General features: G+C 42.3%; 1 long non-coding RNA gene across 1 annotated transcript in view; it reads left to right on the top strand.

Annotated features, from left to right (window-relative positions):
• The window catches only part of LOC122224465, a 56,227-nt gene that overhangs the window by 27,098 nt on the left and 7,891 nt on the right, over nt 1-21,238 (top strand). Inside the window, exons 3-4 of the long non-coding RNA XR_006204810.1 lie at nt 10,591-10,769; nt 12,285-12,373. This is a non-coding gene — a long non-coding RNA (uncharacterized LOC122224465). The remainder of the gene's footprint in view (nt 1-10,590; nt 10,770-12,284; nt 12,374-21,238) is intronic.

The following is a 21,238-nucleotide window of genomic DNA, read 5'->3' as shown; positions in this document are numbered from 1 at the left end:
CTTCCTCTCTCTTCCCTCTTTCCCCCTCTTAACTCCCACATTCATTCACCCCAATTTATATGCTCTGCTCCCCTGTTTAAATGCCATTCACTGGAAGGTGACGGGCAGATTCAGAGTTCCAACGCTGAGCTACCCACCAAGCTTCAGGCCTATGGAACCTACCAGCTCCCGGCACCGTCTTAGAGCATCTCCAACCTGCTGTGCCCCGCATGGAACTTCTGGTTCCTCCCCTCCCCCAGTGTTCTTCAAATGTGTTTCTCCTCACCTTCACCACCTCAGTGAATGACACCACAATCTGTCCCCTGCTCCTCCCTTCATATATTCATCAAGTCCTGTCATCCCCTCCCTAGGAAAAGCCTAAATCCACCTGCTTTTCTCCAGCCCCAGCTCCAAGCCACAGCCACCTCCCTGAACCGCTGTGATAACCTGCCTGTTCTCGCCTTCCGCACAGGGGCCAGAGTGAGCTAAAAATATTAGATCAGATCATCTCACTCCCCAGTGTGAACCCTCCAATGGCTTCCTGTTGTGGGCAGAACAAAATCTAGATACCTTATCATGGCCTGTGAGGCCCTAATGGACTCAGTCATGACCCCTCTCTGCCCTTTTCTGGTGAAACTGGGCTCTGGGCACCTGGACCCTCTTCCAGCCAGACTCGTTCCCATGCAGGGCCTTTCAGCTTGCTCTGCTCCCTGACTTAAATGACTGGCTCTTTCCTGTCACTCAGACCTCAGCTTAAAATTGACTTCCACAGAGACCTTCCCTGGCCACAGAGTCTAAATTAGCCTCTCACTCCCCATCACTCTTTACCCTTAACCTTGTTCTGTTTTTGTTCTAGAATGTACCACCATTTAAATGATCTTTTCACTTATTTATTTGTTCTCCATCTCCTTCCCCTTCATATTAGACTACACCCACCAGGGAACAGGATGTTTGATCTTACTTTCTATGTGGTCTCAGCACCTAGAACAACAGTAGGAGCCAATAATAATAATAATTTAGTGAATGAAGAACTCCGTTTGCCCCACTTACATCTGACTTTCCTGGGAATGGTCAACCGAGGTTGCAGGACAAGTAGCTCACTCTTCTTTCAGTCACCACTTAACCCATGTAGCAAATATCACCAGGCTGTATGCTTGGACCTGGAGGAAGCCAGGTGGAGAACTTCTAGAACCTGACTTCAAGCCCTCACAAATAAGTGGGTGGCGAGAGACGAAGCATGAGAACGTTTGAGTGCCGTAGTATGGCAAATACCAGGAGAGGGGGAAGCACAGGGCGATACTGGAAACTCAAGGAGGAGCATCGAATACAGGAAGGTGAGGTCAACGGTAGGAGTCAGCCAGGTGGAGAAGGGATGGAAGGTAACACTGTAGCAGAGGGAACAAGGGAGGCTCACAAGCCTCGGGAAGCCATGGGAGACACGCAAGGAGGTTAGGAGGACTGGAGACTGAGTTCAAGGAGGACAGGAGGAGGGCACAGAAAGGTAAGAGATGGGACCAGTAGGAAGAGACCATATCATAAAAGGCCTTGTAACAACAGCCACCGCAGCTAACATTGACCGAGAGCACACTATGTGCGAGACACAGAGTTAAGTGCATCACGTGTGTGTCCCATTTAATCCCCATGACAACCCTGTGAGCTAGGTTCTATCACTATCCTCAATTTACTGGTGGGAAATGTTAAGTTACTTTCCTGAGGACACACAGCGTTGTGGAGTCAGCATGGAAGCCCATGGAAGCATACTGCAAATGCTTTGAGACATAAGCCCTGGGTCTCTTATGACGTTTCTTAATTTCTCTCTCTAGAGCTTAGTTTTCTCACTGGTAAAATGGGGCTGATAGCAGTGCTCCTACCACGCGGAATTTGTGAGAGCAACTTTGTGAGAATTTAATGAGGGCGTTCATATAAAAGTGCTTAGCACTGAATCCATATTAGTCCCTATTCAATAAATATGAGCTACTACTGTTATTATTAAAAATTTTTCTGGAGGGGCGCCTGGGTGGCTCAGTAGGTTAAGCGTCTGACTTTGGCTCAGGTCACGATCTCATGGTTTGTGGGTTTGAGCCCCGCGTGGGGCTCTGTGCTGACAGCTCAGAGCCTGGGGCTTACTTCAGATTCCGTATCTCCCTCTCTCTGCCCCTCCCTTGCTCTCTCTCACTCTCTCAAAAATAAATAAACATTAAAATTTTTTTTTTTTACATTTTTTGGAAATATTGATACAGAAAGGCTACTATTTACACCTGGGGATTTTTTTCCTTGCAGTGGAAACAGGACTTGACAGTTCCTAAAGTTTGTGGCTCTCCTCTTTCATTATGATTCGGTTTACTCATCCGTACCATATTGTGAATGTCTAACTTTGGTCACTTTTCTCCTCTTCCTCCTCCTCCTCTTTCTCCTTCATCTTCTTTTCCTTCTTCTTCCCCTCCCCCTCCCTCCTCTTTCTATTTGCTAACATCTTTTTAGATCCAGATTGACAGGTAAAAATGTAGAATTGGTATTTCCATGGAAGGATTAATGGCTTGAATTTTTGTTTTTTAGCATAAAATAATGCATGCACAAGTTTAAAAAATTCTAACAATACAAATGGATAAAATATGAAATGTGAAAGCCAACCTCTTTACCTACACCCTCATACATAATGTAATTGCAGCTGAACATAATCATAGCTATTATTTCTTTTTTCCCAGAAATTTCTATGTGTGTAAGTACATGTATATAAATATATGTATAAAAAGGTGACCCTTGGAGTTTCATTTATAATAATACTGTATTCTGCCTTATTTTTTCACCTTAAATAATTTAGTTTGGATAATTTTTCGCATCAATATGGATAAATCTACTGATTCTTCTGAACAGCTATATAGTATTCTATTTTATAAGTTATTGTAGTTCATTTAATCCTTTCTTGATGGGCATTTAAATTTTGTCTAGTTTTTTACTCTTACAAATAATATTATTTGTAATATTATAGACTAATTATATTACAAATGTAATATATTACAAATAATATAATTATTTGTAATGCATGCATTACAAATAATATAATTATTTGTAATACATGCTGCCCCAGTACAGTATATATTTGCCTCCTTGTGCAAGTGTTTCTGTGGGCAAAACTCCTAGAAGGGAAATTGCTGAGTTAAAGAAAATGTGCTTTTAAAATGTTAATAGTTATTGCCAAATTGCTTCCCAAAGATGTTGTAGCAATTTGCATTCCATTAACAGTATGTGAGAATTCATATGTTTCCCATACCCTTAAGTATGAGCAAAATTAAATTTTTACAAAGATTCTAAGTAAAAAGTGACATCCTGTTTTATCTTTATCTTTTCTTTGACTATTTAAAAAGCTGAAAAAAATCTTTTCATATGTTTATTGTCTATTTGCTTTTTTTTTTTTGCCACAAACTATCATTTGCCTATTTTTTTCATGAGTGTTTCCTTTTCTTTTTGCTGAGTGTTAGATCTGTTTTTGTATTAAAGAAATTAATCTCCTTCCTGTTATATAAATCGCAAGCATTTTTTTTTTCTATCCTGTGGTTTGTTTCTTAACTTTGTGTATGGTATTCTCTGTTTTGCAGAAATGTTAATTTTTATGTAATTTTGTCAGTCTTGTAGTATCTGTCTTCTGACCTTCTCCAGTTCAAAATCTGGGAAAAAAAATTACCTGTGATTTTTCTAGAGTTGTTATAATTTTGTGTTTTATGTTTAAGCTATTGATCCATTTAGAAATTATTTGAACCGAAGAAGGGAGGTACTTTAGCATCCCCCACCCTTGCCTTGTCTGTCACAACATTTCTAAATTATTCATATTCTTCCATTGGCTTAAAATACCATTTTGTTTATATTCAAATGTATTTGGGTCTATTTCTGGGATCTCTGTTCTCCACTAACATCTTTGTTATTTCCTGTACTTTCTGTGTAATGTCTTTCTGTGTTTCCTGTAATTTCTCTACCTGTAACATGTCTTAATGTTGGGTATAGTTAGTTGTCCTTCATTATTCTGTTTGTTCTCATACTGGCTATTTTCACTCCATTATTATTCCACATGAGCTTTGTATCATTTTATCAGATTCTCAAAGAAATCCTACTGACATTTGGATTGGAATTACGGTTGTTCCAGGGAGAGGAAGCTGTGTTGTTCCATTCACTCCTGTCTTCTTTTATGTTCTGAAACTAATCGGGATAGGATGGGCTATGCTGCAAGAATAATTAAAGCTTTAAATCTCAGCAGATTAATTCAACAAAATTTTGTTTCTCAAGTGTACAAATTCCAATGTAGCTCAGCAGCTCTCCAGGATAGGAGTCCATTTCTGTAGTAATTTGATTTTTTTTTTCTTTTTGAGAGAGAGCAAGCAAACACGTGTGTGAGTGGGGGAGGGACAGAAAGAAAGGGAGAGAGAATCCCAAGCAGGCTCTGTACTGTCAGCACAGAGCCTGATGTGAGGCTCGAACTCACAAACTGTGGGAGATCATGACCCGAGCCGAAATCAAGAGTCAGGTGCTTAACAGACTGAGCCACCCAGATGCCCCAAGGCCAACTTAATCTTATAGCTTTGCTTTCTCAACACGAGGCCTCCATGGACTGTGGAAGAGACATTTACTGTTCAATGACTATCCATGTGCTCCTTTAAATTTCTAGCCCCAGAGTACTTAGGTGGGGACATGAGACTAATTCTGGCCAATGGGTTTTGAGCTAAAGTGATGTGTGTCACTTCTAGGTCAAAACTTAGAAAAACAGATGTAAATTTCTCCTGTGATCTTTTCCCTTGTTGGACAGTTGCTGAGACCATCAGCTGAGATGATTTGGCCAAAGACAGATAGACCCCTCCTCAATAATTGAGTCACTTCATGGAAGGCAGTTGCCCTGGAGAATTACCTGGCTCATAATCAAACCTAGTATGCATATGAAATAACCCTTATTGTATCAAAGCCACTGAAATTCTTGCCATAAGTGTGTATGTATATGTATATATACACACCTATATACACATATATATACATATACATATATGTATGTATACACACATATACATATATATGCACTTGTATATACCCATGTATGTACACATAAACATAAATATATGTATGTGTATGTAATATATGTATATGTGTGTGTGTATATATATATATATATATATACATGTATATATATATGTATGTATATATATATATGTATTGGTCAAGATAGGTTTCATTTTGTGTGTGTGTAAAATGAAACCTATCTTGACCAATACAAAAATTAGTACCAAAAGTGATACACTGCTGAAAAATACACTTAAAATATTGACTTAGCAATCAGTTGGTAGCAATGGGAAAACTGATATCAGAGGCTGGGAAGAAGGCAAAACATTCGGTAAAGGTGTTGCTTTTGATTATCTTGAAGGTGGTTCATTTACCAAACTCATAGTTCAGTGGGGGAGATGTCAGGAAACAGAACCTTAGAACTTATGCAGTTGCTACTGGTTATGTTTGGAAAAGAATTGAAAGAGAGAGAGAGAGAGAGAGAGAGAGAGAGAGAGAGAGAGACTGACTAAGAGAAACAGAACGAGTTGGAGAGGGTTGGGGCAAAAAAGCAAAGGAATAAAGCTCATTTAAGAAGTCCCTCAAAGAGAATATTGATTGTGGTTCCTTGCTCACGGAGATGTCTGGACACAGATAGACAGAGCCTACTGCATTTTTGAGAGAGTTGTAGTGACTGCCAAAGAGGTCCCAACCTCAATTCCTGGTAGGAAATGGGCTAGGAGAGCTGTGTGGCCCTATGGAGGGACTCCTCCAGCCCCCACCCCACGCCCACTTCCGGTTTCACCAGGGAAGGTAATCGAATAGGAAGGACTTCCCAGATGTGGCACCAAGGAGCTCTGAGAACTGCCCCACAGCCCAGGAATGGACCAGGAAGGTTGTGTTTGTACCCATGGTGTGCTGTTTGAACCAGTGTAGGGCAGTTGTCCTGCATTTACCTAATCTGATTCTATCAGAAATTTTGAGACTGGGACCGAAATGTTCCCGTTAATCTGAGAGGCTTTCTTGTTTTGAGGTAATAAGAACTAAGGCTATTGTGGGGATTGGCCATCTCTCATCCATCAAGCATGCTGAGAATTCTGTAGAGAAAGCTGATTTTTAATTTAGAGAAAAGGAAAAAAAAAGCTTTTTGTGCAGAAGAAGAGATAAGAAACCATATTTATAAGGGGAGGAGAGAAAGAGAGAGAAATATGATGTGGGTCCTTGGGAGCTTTCTACTCCCCCGGCTACCCCTAGTTCAAGTCCCCAGCTATATTCCCATGGGTTCCAGGAGACACCCCTGTATCATTATAGTCCATCTCGTTTTCTTGTTTAAGTTTGATTGAGTCAGTTTCTAGTTCTTAAAATTAAAAAAAAAAACATAACAGAGGAAGTTCCCATACCTTATCATTGCAAAACATCTCCAGGAAGGGACCACCCCTTCCTTCCTGCTGCATAGGTTGTGGTCACAGCCATGCCCATGAGATTTCTCAGACTGGTCTGATTTCAAAGTCAGTATGGGGGAAGCTGGAATATTGGCTCATGCTTCCATCCCCACCTACACTGGCCAATTTTAACGATGGCCTCTTAGTAACAACATTGAGAAAACTAAAAATAAAGCATAATGATTCCAATTTTCCTTGGAGGAAACTCTCTTCTTTATTTCCCTTACGCATTTGCTTTCCTGTCCTCTAGAAAGTTAATTTCCTACCATCTCCTTTCTTCCCATCTTGCAACATCTCCCTCCCCTTCCTTCCTCACTGTCACTTGATGACCTTACTTCTTATTCCACTGAGGAAAAATAAGAAATAGCTAGAAGATGACATTCTTATCCTTCCAGACCAAATCTGCCAGACTGCCATCAACTGCACCCGTTTTCTCTGCCCTCCCTCCAGCGCTTATCAGCACTGTCCAAGAGAGCTGTCCTTGATGATAGAGATGTCCCGTACTGTCTCTGTTCAATACACCAGTCCCTTGCCACATGTGGCCATGGAGAACTTGAAATATGGCTGGTGCAACCTAGGAACTGAACTTTACCTTTTATTTGATTGCAATTAACTTAAATTTAAATAGCCACATGTGGCTAGCAGCTGCTGTGTAGAACAGCACGGGGATAGGGAACTCTTGAGTTCTGCCATGAAGCGAACAAAGAAGTGAATGGGATGGATAGTCGCAGCAGGATGGGGTCAGAGCTGCATTTTAAAAAAGATGGATAAATAATATTTTAGCCAAGCTGATGGAAATAATCTAGCAGAGATAGAAAAATAGATGAAGAAGGAGAAGGCAGAGTCAATTATAGAAACAAAGTAGATCCTAGGCAGGAGCAGGTCATTGCCTATGGCGGCACTGTCTCATACGGCAGCTGGTGGCGACCCGTGCCTATTTAAATTTACATTAATTCGAACATAATGAGGGGCACTGGGTGGCTCAGTTGGTTAAGCATCCGATTTCGGCTCAGGTCATGATCTCGCAGTCCATGAGTTCGAGCCCTGCATCGGGCTCTATGCTGACAGCTCAGAGCCTGGAGTCTCTTTCAGATTCTGTGTCTCCTTCTCTCTCTGCCCCTCTCCCACTCACGCTCCCTCTCGCTCTCTCTCTCTCAAAAATAGACAGACTTTCAAAATTTTTTTAAAAAGGACGTAATGACATGTTAAATTTATTTCTCAGTCACACTAGTCACATTTCAAGTAACTTCCATATTGGATATAATTTCCATCATCGAAGAAAGTGCTGTTAGAGACTGCGGCTCTACACTTTCTGTCTTCATTTCATATTACATTTCTCTTTCTTGCATTTTTAAAAAAAGTTTTTAAGGTCAGCTTTATCCATGTTCATAGTTTGGAGAGCCAGAAAGCCTTACAATTTGTTTTTTCATTCCTTTCCCCATTTTCTACTCTCCAAGTAACTGCATTCAACTCGTTCAGCTTTTTAAAGAATGTTTGTGTCTCTGATTCTAAATAATTTTCTTGTACTGCTTCTCAATTGTTTTCCAAGGTCTGGGCATTGCTGTGATTTCTTTATGAAACGTATGGATCTAGCCTGCTTACACCGCTCCCCTATGTCACTGCTCACGCACGCGTGAACACTTCCTGCCCCTAACTCTCAACGGAGTCAAGCAATTTTTATGGTTAGATCAGTATTTAGTGTTTTAACTCTCCAGCAACTTTTAATCACATTGTAAAACCCCAAATCCTTACCCTGATGTGCAAGACCCTCCCTCATCTGTCCCCTGGGCACCTTTTTCACCCTTGTTCACCACACGTCGCCCACACTACAACCTTGAAGTACCTCTGACACGTTTCTATTTCAGGACCTTCCCACTTACTATTCCCACTGCCTACAATGTTTGACTCACAAGGCTTTCCCCTCAGGCCATTCGACTGTCGCCTCCCCAGACAGACTGTCCCTGGATACCTTACAGGATGGAGGAAACTCTGTCATTCTCTATCCCTTTGTTCTGCTTAATTTTTTTTTTCTTATGATCTTGAATAATACCTGGCCTTACATTGTTGTGTACCTATTTTTTTATTTTCTCTGTTCTCCACTAAAATGTACGCTTCATGAGAGCAGGATCTTAGACTTCTGTTTCACTCCAGTGTCCCCAGCACCTAGAACATTGTCTAGCTCATAGTTGGTGCTCAAAAATTACTTGTCCAAGTAAGTGATGAGTGAGTAAATTGATGAGCTTAACAGTTTAGAAGCTGAGCCCGTTTTGCATTGGTACTGGTGGGAAAAGGGAGTTCTGTTCAGGCAAACCCAGGGAAACAACTCAAATGTTGGCGCACGTCCATTTCCCACGGGCCAGGACGCTGTCCTGAGCAGCTAGAGGGTGGCGTTCTGACACGTGATCTTGTTGGCTCCTTAAGATGACCTCTTAGAGGAGCACAGAGCAACTTGTTTCTTGGTTCTTTAAAAATAATCCTGTCCTAGGAGCCCCTGGGTCGCTCAGCCCATTAAGCATCTGACTTTGGTGCAGATCATGATCTCGCGGTTTGGGAGTTTGAGCCCTGCGACAGGTTCTCTGCTGTCAGTGCAAAGCCTGCTTCTGATCCTCTGTCCCTCTCTCTCACTGCCCCTCTCCACTCTCTCCTCTCTCTCAAAAATAAATAAACATTAAAAAAATAATAATAATCCTGTCTTAATTAGGAGGTAACATGGAAATTCCTTTTTCATCACGGATCATTGGTACTTTGCCAGAAGATCACTTGTGCAGCTACTGCCCATGCTGGTACCAAAGTGTGATAGATGGTGTTCACTTCCTTGCTCTCCACTGGGCAGAATTCAATGTTATAACAACATCCTGTCCATCCCTCCCAATAAACCAGAGAATGTATTCAGTGAAGTTAGGACAAGTACCCAGCTGTCCAGAAAGGTAATCCAGCCTCAAGGTTATGGACTTAATAGTTCATAAAATCCCACAGATCCTATAAGTGTACTTAATTATCAAACCTCCTTGGCTTTTTTATACATATAAAATATGTATATAGGTCTTTGTTGACTATATAATTCTAGTGCTCAGTTGGGATACATTCTAAAATCTAGTACAAAACATATTTCAAAGGTAACTTCTATTTATTTTTGCAAATGTAATTTTATTTTTCTTACATAAGTAATACTTTTTATTTTTTAAATCTTAGAAACTATAGTTAAACAATCAGAAGAGAACTGAAAATATCTATAATTACTATTGCACCATTGACATTGATTTGTATAACTTCCAGGTCCTTCTGAGAATACGTTTTGATGCAGGCATAACATTATTAAGTAGATAAGCTTCACATTCTTATACTGAGAAGATCCCCTGGAAAATACAGGGGTTAGAAGAAAAAACAAATGCTTTTGGGTAGATACGTTTTAGCAGCATTAATATCAAACTGACTGTTCACAAAAGTTCTGCCACTTGAATATCGCTTTAGCCATTTTTTGCAAAACAATAAAAAAAAAAAAGAAAGAAAGAATGAGAAAAAAGAGAAAGTGTGTGCTGTGTGCCAGGCTGCTGTGATGCAAATACCGTCAGTCGACATAAAGTAATGGCCAGAATGAAAACCCCAAACACATAAGGCTGGTAGAATATCTGTGGCTAATAATTATTTTTAAGGTTTTTTTTTTTTGAGAGAGAGCACGCACACGCATAAATAAAACATTGAAAAATAACAGTAAGTCCTTTTGAACTTACTTTGCTTAAGAAGTAGTGGACCAAAGGGAAACATTCAAATATCATCTGGATTGAATCTAAACCAAACTCATAGTCCTTTTGAATTTCTGCTCTGAGGATCTGTGAGACTGAAGCAGGGTTCTCCACATTTGCAGAGACAGATGAAGGGTTTCTGGGTCGTGCTGTGAGCGTAACTGGTCATCAGAGGAAGTGGTACAGTCTGTCCATAGGCTAGAACACACAGAGCGATCTCTACGTGTACTTTGTATCTGGTGTCGCAAAGGCTTTAGGGATATGGGGTGAACAACACAGAAATGCATTCCACCCTCCTTGAGTTCACTGTCCAGTGAGATGACCATTAAACAAACAAGTACTTAGTCCCAAAGGAGAACAAATGACTTCAGTAGTGAATAACTGAAGAACCAATCTTTGTCTCCAAGCTTCAGATGAAACCTCCCGGAGGATCCAGTGGAATGCCAAAGGTGAAGGAGGAGTTGGTCCCCACCTCAGCCCTTCCCCGGAACTTCTGGCAAGAGGCAACCGAACACCAAAGGCTCAGAGGCAGACATTCACAAAACTATAGGAAGACCTCTGTGGCTAAAGAATAAGTGAAGGAGAGGTAAGTTCTTGGTTCATTCTACTGCTATACACATAAACACGATTATAAATAGGGGGTGGTGGATATTTACGAAGAGAATCATCAAACTATGGTGTTAAATTGACAGAATACAAAATCCAGCCCCTTCTTTCTATAATTCTGATCAGCCCTCCTCAGTCTCCCTTCTTTGTTCCCACTTTGAAGGTTGATAAGCTCCATAGTTCTGTCTTTGGTCTTGGTCCTCTTTTGTTCTTATGCTGCACACTCTCCTTAAAGATCCCTGGTGTTTCTCAAACAAGTCTGATAGCCTTTGCCCATCCAGGACACTCCTCCCCTCTGTCTTCTCATGGGGTGCTCTCTCTTCCTTTAGGTTTCTGCTTGGATGTAACCTCTTCAGAGAGGCCTTCTGTGATCCCTTACCACTCTCTGTTCCCTTAATGTCCTGTATTTTTCTTGAGAGCACTGATATATCTGGCATTGCATGCTATTGTATTTCTTATTGTGGGTCTCCTTCCCCCTCGAATGTAAGTTCCATGATGCCAGAACCTTCGTCTTCTGTTCACTGCTGCGTAAACATTCAGCCACCCATACCATGTTCCTGGTATAAACAATAAATATTTGTGTCATGGATAGATTAATGGGTACATGAATCAAGGATAAAATGCATTTCATGCTGTCAATGGATTGAGCTACTACCCACATGCCCACGACTCCAAAACCCAGACTTCCTGCCTTCTCTCTCTTGAGGGCCAGATCCACTTATCCAACTTCCTGTGGGACATCTGTGTTGTCATGGTCTAGAGGCACTCAGATTAGCATACCCCAAATAGAACTCATCAACCCCAGTAACCTCATCGTGCTCTTCCTCTTGCGCTCCTTTCTTTTGTGAGGTGAGTGACTCCCCCGTCTGCCCAGTTGCCCAAGCTAGAAGCCTGAGAATCGTGTTCCGTTTCTTCCTCTCCCTTATCCTCTGCATTCGGTCACTAAATCCTGCTGATTCCGTCCTTTTGACTTGATTCCATTCCTGTACAGCCCCACCGACAGCATATGATTCACTTGTTTCTCATTTCTTTCCTGAATTATTGCCCCTGACTAGCTGGCCTATCACGAATCTTGTCTCCACCAAATTCATGCTTTGCCATGCCATAAGGAAAATCTTTCTACGGTACAATTGCAATCATGCTTAGCATTCCCCAGCGGCTCCCCTTTGCTGTAAGGTAACAGTCAAGCTGCTATGTATGGTGTGCAAAGCCAATTAAAATTCAGCCCCCATCTAAATTCTAAAGCGTGTCTCTCACTAAGTCTCCTTTTGTCTCCATCTTGCTCCGCCACCACCATTCACACGAGCACAATGACGTGCCAGAAATATTTCCAATAAATATTTCTGGGTCACATTCTCAAAAAAGTATGTTTTTCTTGGCTTCTTGGTTGACCCTTAAGTTTCTGGATAAAGGGGAGGGTCCTTAGAGACAATGTGGCTTACAATGACCTCACTCCTGGCTAAAACCTTTCTGAAAGTCTGCCTCTTTGTGGAAGGTGGAGAGCTATGCTCTCTGAAGGAGCCTGATCAAAACTGTGAAAGGAAGACCAGTCGTGTTCTCAATTTCTTCATTTCCAGGGAAGAGGTAAGCCTTCAATTTGTAATCAGGGGATCGTCCTGACACCGAGAACTTCTCCATCTCACTGACATGCCTCCGTTGATACTGGAATTGTTTCCTTAAAGAAACATCATGCCTATCTCTACATGGGTCCACACAGCTTTCAAGCAGAATAGGGTATCTGCTTAGTCTTTATAAATCTAAATGGAATAACCAGGACCCACGAGTAGAAACTCCAGTCATGCCTATTCATTCCTTGGACTTAATAAAAGGGATACATCCCTGGAAATTCAAGCTGTCCAACAAATGAATGAGCCGTCTGGCAAGGTAATGAGTGCCCCATCATTGAGGATACGCAAACAGAACATAGATATCCACTCCATGGTTATTAGATGTTTCAAAGGAATCTTACATCTGAACAGGTGTTGAGTCAAATGAGCACAGATGTCCCTTCCTTACTCTGATATTCTTATTTGTCTCTGAGTCAAAGGATAATTACACAGTCCTCCATTTTACTTTGGCTGTAGAGACCTAGACTTTGGTTAACAGATGGGAAAACAGACTTCGAAACTAAAAGCCCAGGAATTATTGTGCCTATTTTTGTCAGTTGGTTTTGTATAATCCTGAGATTAAAAAAAATACTCCAAAGAAAGTTGTTTGTAGAATGAATTTCATCATAGTGAGTATTGTCACAGTAAAACATTTCCATGGCCAGTATATTGTCAAATCGCAAATGATGAGGCACTGTGATGAACTGATGAACACTTTTCAATGCATTAAATAATTTGGGCCTGTTTTTGAAGTTTACTGGAGTCTGACAAGAACACCTTTTTTTTCTTTTACATTCTGTTGGTTGATTCTGTGAAATGAGCAGCTGTTTGATACAGACTTTTCAAGCTCCAGGTTTCAAAATTAAAGATCATAGAGAAGCTTTCAATTAGTTTAAGGATTCAAGCTCGGACAAATTATATATAGTATTCGTTAGGATATACTTAGGGAAAGAGAAACCGTTTAGATATTTCAAACAGAGGGAACTTAATATAAAAATTGGTTCCAAGGGCGGGGGAAAGGCTGGAGGAGCAAGAGGAAAAACAAAAATCAGGTTACTGAAAAGAGCAACCCCAGGAAAGCAGTTCCTCCCCGAGCCGGGGCCGCTGTGACTCAGGAGTCAGGAGTGGACACCCCAGAGCAGGCCTTGCTGGGAGCTGCCAGACCACTGCTGCAGCCGTGGGACCCCCCTGTCCCCCACCAGGCGCTGGCCCGGCTGCTGTAGCTGCTGCCACTCTTGCTGCTGCCCTTTCCACCCAAACTGACAGCCAAGATGGGGAGAGAGTCGGTTCTCTACTCTTTGTACCTTCCAGGGTCCCTTGGAGCCTGCATCCAACAGGAAGCAGGGGACAAGGGCTCAGGAAAGCATGGCTGGCAGGATCTCAGCCCCTAACTGTCCAGAGCAGTGCACAGGGGAGCGATTGAGCTAAGGGCACAGGGGCAAAGCTCACTAAAGCTTAGAGGCTGGTGATTGATTTGAAAATGTTGGGGTTCAGAGGAAACGGCTGCTAGGAAAGAATTCTTGGGACACCGTCAGTGCAAAAAGGTGGTTTTATTAAAGTGCAGGGACAGGACCCATGGGCAGATAGAGCTGCACGGGGGTTGTGACAGGTGACTGATTACATACCTTCAAGTTGGGAGAGGGTTAGGGACAGCGAAAGTCTCTGAGGAATTTTGGAAGCAAGGTTTCCAGGGCCTTGAGGGAGTTAGCTATTGTTTGGAAAAGGTCATTTATTACTGTTTAGTAAAACCTCCGTCATGAGACCCTTCAGATGTGTATCAGTGGGCCATATGCTTGGAGGGTGATTCCTAATATATATCTTGGAGGTAGAGATGAAGGAAGTTCCCAAAGGAATTTCTATATGTTAAAGAAGACTTACTGCGTCTTGGAGATGGGGATAATGTTAAGCTAACATTGCCTTTTGCCCTTAGCAAAGTATTAACATCGAGGTAGCTGAGTTCCTAGAGGAAGGTCACTCCGCCCATATCAAGGACTTGTCATTGGGCTGTAAGTAGTAAGGAAATTTAATTTTTTCTTTTACCTTCGTTTCCCACATCAGTGACTATTGTCCTAATTTTCAAAGAGGGGCTAACAGTGATTTCTGTCAAGAGTAAACCAATTAGAATGCACCAACCTCTAGCAAGATTCTAGAATAGGTGACTAAGTGATTGTGGGACAGTTATTTTATTGTGTTTAATACCTCTGGAAACCAGAGAATTGCGAGGGCCAAATCTTAGCAATTCCAAAAATGGAAAATATGGGCCATCTCAGGGTACAAGGGTCTGAGAAACTTGTCTCAAATCCGAAAGCAGACATTCTAGATGAGCATAGAGTCCCCTGGTCCATTAAAGTCCATGCATATGTAACATTTCACAGATGGAGAGGGCTTTTGAGATCTGGCAAGACCACCAAGATCTCCTTTATCTCTGTAGCAGTGGCTGGGATTCAGATCACTGAGCGCCTTGTCTGAGGTCACACAGCTGAAGTTGTCGAGGTGGGTGTACAAGTCAGCTTGCTGTCAGTGCTCTACTCCATGCCAGTCCCCACAAAGGATGGAGCATTCATTATGCAGCTAGGTGGCATCTCTGTAAGGATGATTATTGTCTTTGCTGTTGAGATGGAAGTTTTGCAGGGAATCATCCAAACCCTAGTTCTCCAGCCACTGTGTGACCGATAGCAAGCTTTGGTGAAGCATTGCAGGAGTCGGGAATGGGGTTAAGACGTGTCCTTGACATCAGGGACATGCCTGGGCAGGCTCGAGCCTGCTGGGTTCCCTTGGTTCCGTATCCTCTTCCTAGTTGGAACTAGAAACTGTGTTTGGAGACTACTGTTTACACTAAAGGTATTGCTTCCTAAATTTATTAAAGTTTGCCTGAATAAATTTAAGTATCACTACTGAAAGTAGCACCTTGTTCACCTCTAGGAAAATTTAATTAAGTCAAAAGGAAATTTGAAAGGAAAACTAGCCATGCCCACTGTCTTCGGTCATTGGGGCTGCTATGAAAAATACCACTGACCGGGTAGCTTATAAACAACAAAAATGTACTTCTCACCGTTTTGGAGGCTGGAATCTGAGATCAGGGTGCCAGCGTGGACAGATGAGGGCCCTCTTCTGGGTCACGGACTTCTCCTGTGTCCTTGCATGGTGGCAGGGGCTACAGAACTCTGTGAGGTCTGTTTTATAAGAACATTAATCCCATTCATGAGGGGTTCAGCCTCATGACCTGAGCACCGCCCAAAGGCCCCACCTCCCAGACCATCACATAAGATGTTAGGATTTCAGCATATGAATTTGGGGAGATGGAGGGGACACAAACGTTCAGACATATGCAAACCTAGCATCCACTTAACTGTCATTCACTAAACTGCCCCTTGTACACCTGCTTTGTGCCTGGCTCTGACTCTGCCTTTTATATGCATTGCTTAAAGTCCTTAACCACACTTCTAGGGGCCCCTGGGTGACTCAGTCAGTTGAGTGACCAACTTGGGCTCAGGTCATGATCTTGCAGGTTGTGAGTTTGAGTCCCGCCTTGGTCTCTATGCTAACAGCTCGGAGCCTGTGTCTCTCTCGCGATCTGCCTCTCCCCCACTCTCTCTCTCTCTCTCTCAAAAATAAACATTAAAAAAAATTTAATAAATTCAAATAAAATCCTTACCACTCTCCTGTGTAGGTATGATGTAAGGATTGCCTGTCCTTTAAGGATAAGAAACAGATTCAGAGGGTTATCACATGCTAGTAGTGGTGAGGTTTGGGGGTGATGGGGGGGCGGGTCCGGAGCCGGTGGCCAAGAAAGAATTCTTGAAAACGTCTTTGGTGCAAAAAGGTGATTTTATTAAAGCACGGGGACAGGACTTGTGGGCAGAAAGAGATGCACTGGGGTTGTGAGGAATGGTTGGTTCTACACTATGGAGTTGGGGAGGCAAAGTCAAAACGGAGGCCTCCAGAGGGACTTTGATATGCCAAAGAGGACTCCTAAGATACCTGACACCTTGTTATTGTCAAGCCAGTAAAGCATCAACAGTAGGAAGGTAGGGGGTTCCCAGAGAAACTCTATACTCTGCATTTGCCCCAAGTGTCTGCCGATGGGCTGCAGGCCATGAGGAAATTCAACTTTACCTGCCATTTTCCTCTTGCCTTTGTTTCCCATATCATTATTGAGGGGTGATGTTGGAGTGTGTAGGTTTCTGGAGATCAGGCTATTGAAAAGATCACCTTTTTCTTATAGCTTACTAAGTTATTTGTAAACTGATGGAGACCCATGTCCTGTATGACTGTGATCTCTGTCGGCTGGCCATTTGTTTTCTTTCCTTTGTCCTTGAGGAGCCAGGGGTGCCTGGAGAATATCACACCTATCCCACCTGGGGAGGAGGGGTGCGGCAGCTTGCACTGAGCCCTCAACCCGCCCCACACTGCCTCATCAATAGAGGAGGAAAGTCCGAGAGCTGAACCGAGTCCCTCTGAGCCCAAAGGGCGTCCTCTTCCCACTCGGATACACCTGGTTTATGTCATTTTTTTTTTTTTCTGGAAAAGTCACAGGAATTGTACCTCAAGTATAGTACTCGAAAATGCATTTGTTAAAGAAATAGAAATCCATTTATAAACACGGGTCGATGTCACGTTCTAATAAAATAAAACGGGCTCTTAGGTGCTTGCAGTGAACTTCTGAAATATTTATGTGGCTCCCAGAGAGAGGTTATTTTGCCACTGATGAGATTCTGGGACTTCATTAACCTTAATAAAATTACATCTGATTCTTTAAATCAAGCAAGAATAACGTAAAACTGAGGACAACTTCTGGCTTAGAGTAGAACATTGCCCATGGCTGGGGGACATGTCACTGTAATGATACTAAGTATTTGGAAGGGCTGGTGAACATTTGCAATCTGCACTTAGCGGGAAACCAACCGTAAGGCTAATGTGTTACTGTGCTAGGAATCTATTTTATTGAAGACAAATGATCTCTTTGGGTAGATATTTTAAGAAAGGAGATTACATTTTTTCTTGTTGCATTTATTTCCAAAGTATCCCCACTAACTGCAGCAGAGGTTGGCTATTTCTGCAGAGGAACAGGGAGTAAACATTTAGGCTTTGCAGATCACATGATTCTGTTGCACCTATTCAACGTTACCACTGTGGCGTGACAGTACCTCAGACAATAGGGAAAAGAATGAAAATGGCTGTGCTCCAATAAAACTTTATTTACCAAGTGGGAGGCCAGGGAGAGGACTATAGTTTGCCCACCTCTGGACTACAGTGTTAGAAGGCACCATCATAAAAGTTACTTCTACCTATATGCCCAAGAGACTATCAAACCAAAGAAGCTTAGTGACATTTATTAATTTTTTATGTCACTGTACCTACTGGGACATGCAAAGCCAACACAGAATATGACGTTTATGTAATGTGTTACCGTACTTAATTTAAAGGATTTGGATGAAATCTTTCGTGTTAATTTATCTGTTGTATTTCTTAGTGACTTTGCATAAAAACAAAAGAATCTAGATGCAAGTGATGGAAAGAGGCCAGGATGAGTTTCCAGGTGTTCAGAATCTAACAACTGATGGCAGTGCTAGATCAATATTCAATTAGGAGATAATGAGTATCTTTCCAGCTTCCATATTCTGCCATCTCTGAGACTAGAATTGTGCAGGTTAGGGGCGGGCTGATTTTACTTCAATAAGTTATTAGAATTTTCTGTGACCAAAGTATATGCTAACTCTTCTAAAGTGTTAATCAAGATTAAGCAATTTTGGGGGCACCTGGGTGGCTCAGTCGGTTGAGCGTCCGACCTCGGCTCAGGTCATGATCTCATGGCTCGTGAGTTCAAGCCCCACGTCGGGCTCTGTGCTGACAGCTCAGAGCCTGGAGCCTGCTTCATATTCTGGGTCTCCCTCTCTCTCTCTCTCTGCCCTCTCCCACTCATGCTGTCTCTCTGTCTCTCAAAAATAAATTAAAAAAAATTAAAAAACTTTTAAAAAAGATTAAGCAATTTTTCATGAAGTTTCTTGGTTTTGTGTCTATGTTTAACCAATAAACGGAAGTATCATCTTTTAGACAGCCAATAATAACATATTCAATAAGGTTTAGTGACAATAATAAATTAATTCAATTATAGGTCTTTTCCTTAGAGATTTTTTAAGGGTTATGTTTCTTATAAAAAAAATGACACTCATTTTACATATTTTTCTTAGTTATGATGGAGAATCTCTATGATAATATGAAAAATTCATTATATCATTCCTTGGAACCTTGGTTATCAATCTCATTACGATGTCATAGCAGGTTAGATGTTGGAGCTCAACTGTAGGTAAAGAGAAGAGATAACTTTGAAAATGTAAAAATCATTTTGAAATCAAAGTTATTTTCTAATTGAATTTAGTAATAACAGTTTGACTTCATGCAGTGGATTAGCCTTTGCCTGTTCTTTTCCAACTGTGACCTCTTCCGCTCGGCAATATCCAAGGGCAGTAGGAAGGCTGTGGCCATCCTTCACCCTGTGTACTCTGGGATGCAAGGCTCACGTCTTCCACTTCTCCCTGGGTTCCTTGGCCCCCGAGTCAGACTGTCCTTGGAGGTGGCCTAGCCTAGCTCCTCCAAAGGCTTTCCAGACCATGGCTTGAGAATGAATAAGGCTGATGGGCCCTTCTGATTAGTGTCCTGCTTTGCCTCCTATGCCTACGGTGGGCCTTGCTCTCCTGGAGCAAGGGACCAACACTTCTTACAGAATGTGACAGCTTTACTCACTCGGCCCACAGACCCCTTGCCTATCCTGGCTGGTGGGGATGTGTGAAAGTCAGGCGTGTGATCAGTAGGGACAGGGGTCACTTTCCGAGATTGTGGTGATTTCAGCCTAGAGTTCAAGAGAAGACAGAGTGATCTGGAAGACATGCTGTTCCCTCTTTATGCTATCAAATTCCAAACTGTGAATTTTATATGACCCCCAAATGGAATACTGTTCACATGTTCTGGAATTCCCTATTCTCCCTACGTGAGACTTGCATTTGTGGCCATTATCAGTGAAGCACAATGATGACTTTGTGACGATCATTGGAAACCAGTAATCACAGGTCACAGGATGCGTGTTCCAGGACCATGCGTAAGTGATATAACAAGGCATTGAATAAGTGCAGAGATGAGATTCGTATGGTTTCAATATAAACAAGTTCCAAAGGATCGTAACATTGTGAGTAATAACAACATTGCAACCCTTTGCTGTAGTGGAAAATAAAAAATTATCCAGAAGTGGCACATCCAACAATAAAGAACGTGAGTGATGATTCCTGGACCTTTTCAGGAAAAGATGGTCCCTGGACATTGGCCAGACTGAATAGTAAATACACCCCCAAAGTATCTCTTCCACTCCTTCCCATTATTCTGCATCTTTATTGATAAATTCCTATACTTTCCAGGGGCCTACACATTTTGTAAAACTATTTAATCAAAGTCCTTAGTTAGACAGGGCCTTGCAAAAAAATTTTCCCTGGGTGCCATATTCCGCACATGGGGCAGCTCTGCTTAGTTGTGACCTTTTCTTTCAGAGTGAATAAGTATTAATTGACTCACTGCATTGTACCGTGTTCTATGACAAATGCTGTGAGGCCACACCTTATTAAAACCTGTAGGATGCAACCACTGCCCTCAAGAGCCATGGTCTTTCTGGCTACGCACAATTAAACACATGAAGCGGATCAAGGGAACTAGAAGACCAGACATTAGTTGGCACTTATTAAATCTCAAAACACGGCAGAAATGGTTAATGCTTGGGGTTCAGGTAGGGCCAAACTCAGGCTGGGCTGGTATCTCCAGGAAGGCTGGTGGCACTTAACACAGGCCCTAGGCCTAGGCTGGGTGTAGAAGACCTCAGAAAGATACAGGTGACAGGTTGGGCAGTGGCAGCAGTGGGAACCCCTTGAGGAGGGAGCCCCACTTCAGGATTCAGACTCAAAGACATTCTGAATCGAGGAAGGCATGGCCCCTGGCCCTGAAGAGCATTTGACTGGCCTGGAGTGGGGGTGGTGAGCTATTAGGAAAACACTGTGAACAGGAGATATTGATAGAACTCCTTTTGGGGTATAAGTCTCTCATCAGAAATATCTTGGTCGGGGGCATCTGGGTGGCCCAGTCAGTTAAGAGTTTGGCTCAGGTCATGATCTCACGGTTTCGTGAGTTAGAGCCTCACGTCCGGCTCCGTGCTGACAGTGTGGGCTTGCTTAGGATTCTCTCTCTCCCTCTCTCTCTGCCCCCCCCCCCCCATTTGTGTATGGTTGTGCTCTCAAAAATTAAAAAAAAAAACCTTAAAAAAAAAAAAAAAAGACATCCTCTTGGTGGTTTCTTCAACACCCATTTCTTGGCATAGACCTAGCCCAACAACCACTCTCTTCCCTGTCTCTCTCTCCACCTTGTTCCTATCCTCCCACCCCCTACTGGCAGGGTGTGATTTCAGTGCTTTTCTGCCTGCCATGTTCTCTAAGCATGAATGCTGGTTTTTCACCTTGCACTCCTAACCAAGCCTCACGGAGTGCTCATATGATGGCATGAGCCCCAGACGTGACATCAGAAGACCGGTGGCCGAGACTAGGTCTGTCACTTGCTGGCTCTGTGGCCTTGGACAGGTTACTGGATGCCTCTGAACTTCTGTTTCTTTTTGCATGGATATGGTGATGCTTTACTACTTACTTTACAGGGCATGGTGAGGAGCAAATGACGTTCTTGAGCTTAAGAGAATAGTTTCTAATACTTAAATAGAGCTTACTTGGTGCCAGGCAATCGTCTAAGGGCTTTAGATATACTAAGTATTTTAATTCTCACAATAACCTTGTGAAGAAGAAACTATTATGATTAC

Source organism: Panthera leo, chromosome B4, assembly GCF_018350215.1.
Source record: "Panthera leo isolate Ple1 chromosome B4, P.leo_Ple1_pat1.1, whole genome shotgun sequence".
Classification (NCBI taxonomy): domain Eukaryota; kingdom Metazoa; phylum Chordata; class Mammalia; order Carnivora; family Felidae; genus Panthera; species Panthera leo.
Note: the sequence above shows the minus strand (reverse complement) of the source record. Positions and strands in the feature narration are given on the sequence as shown.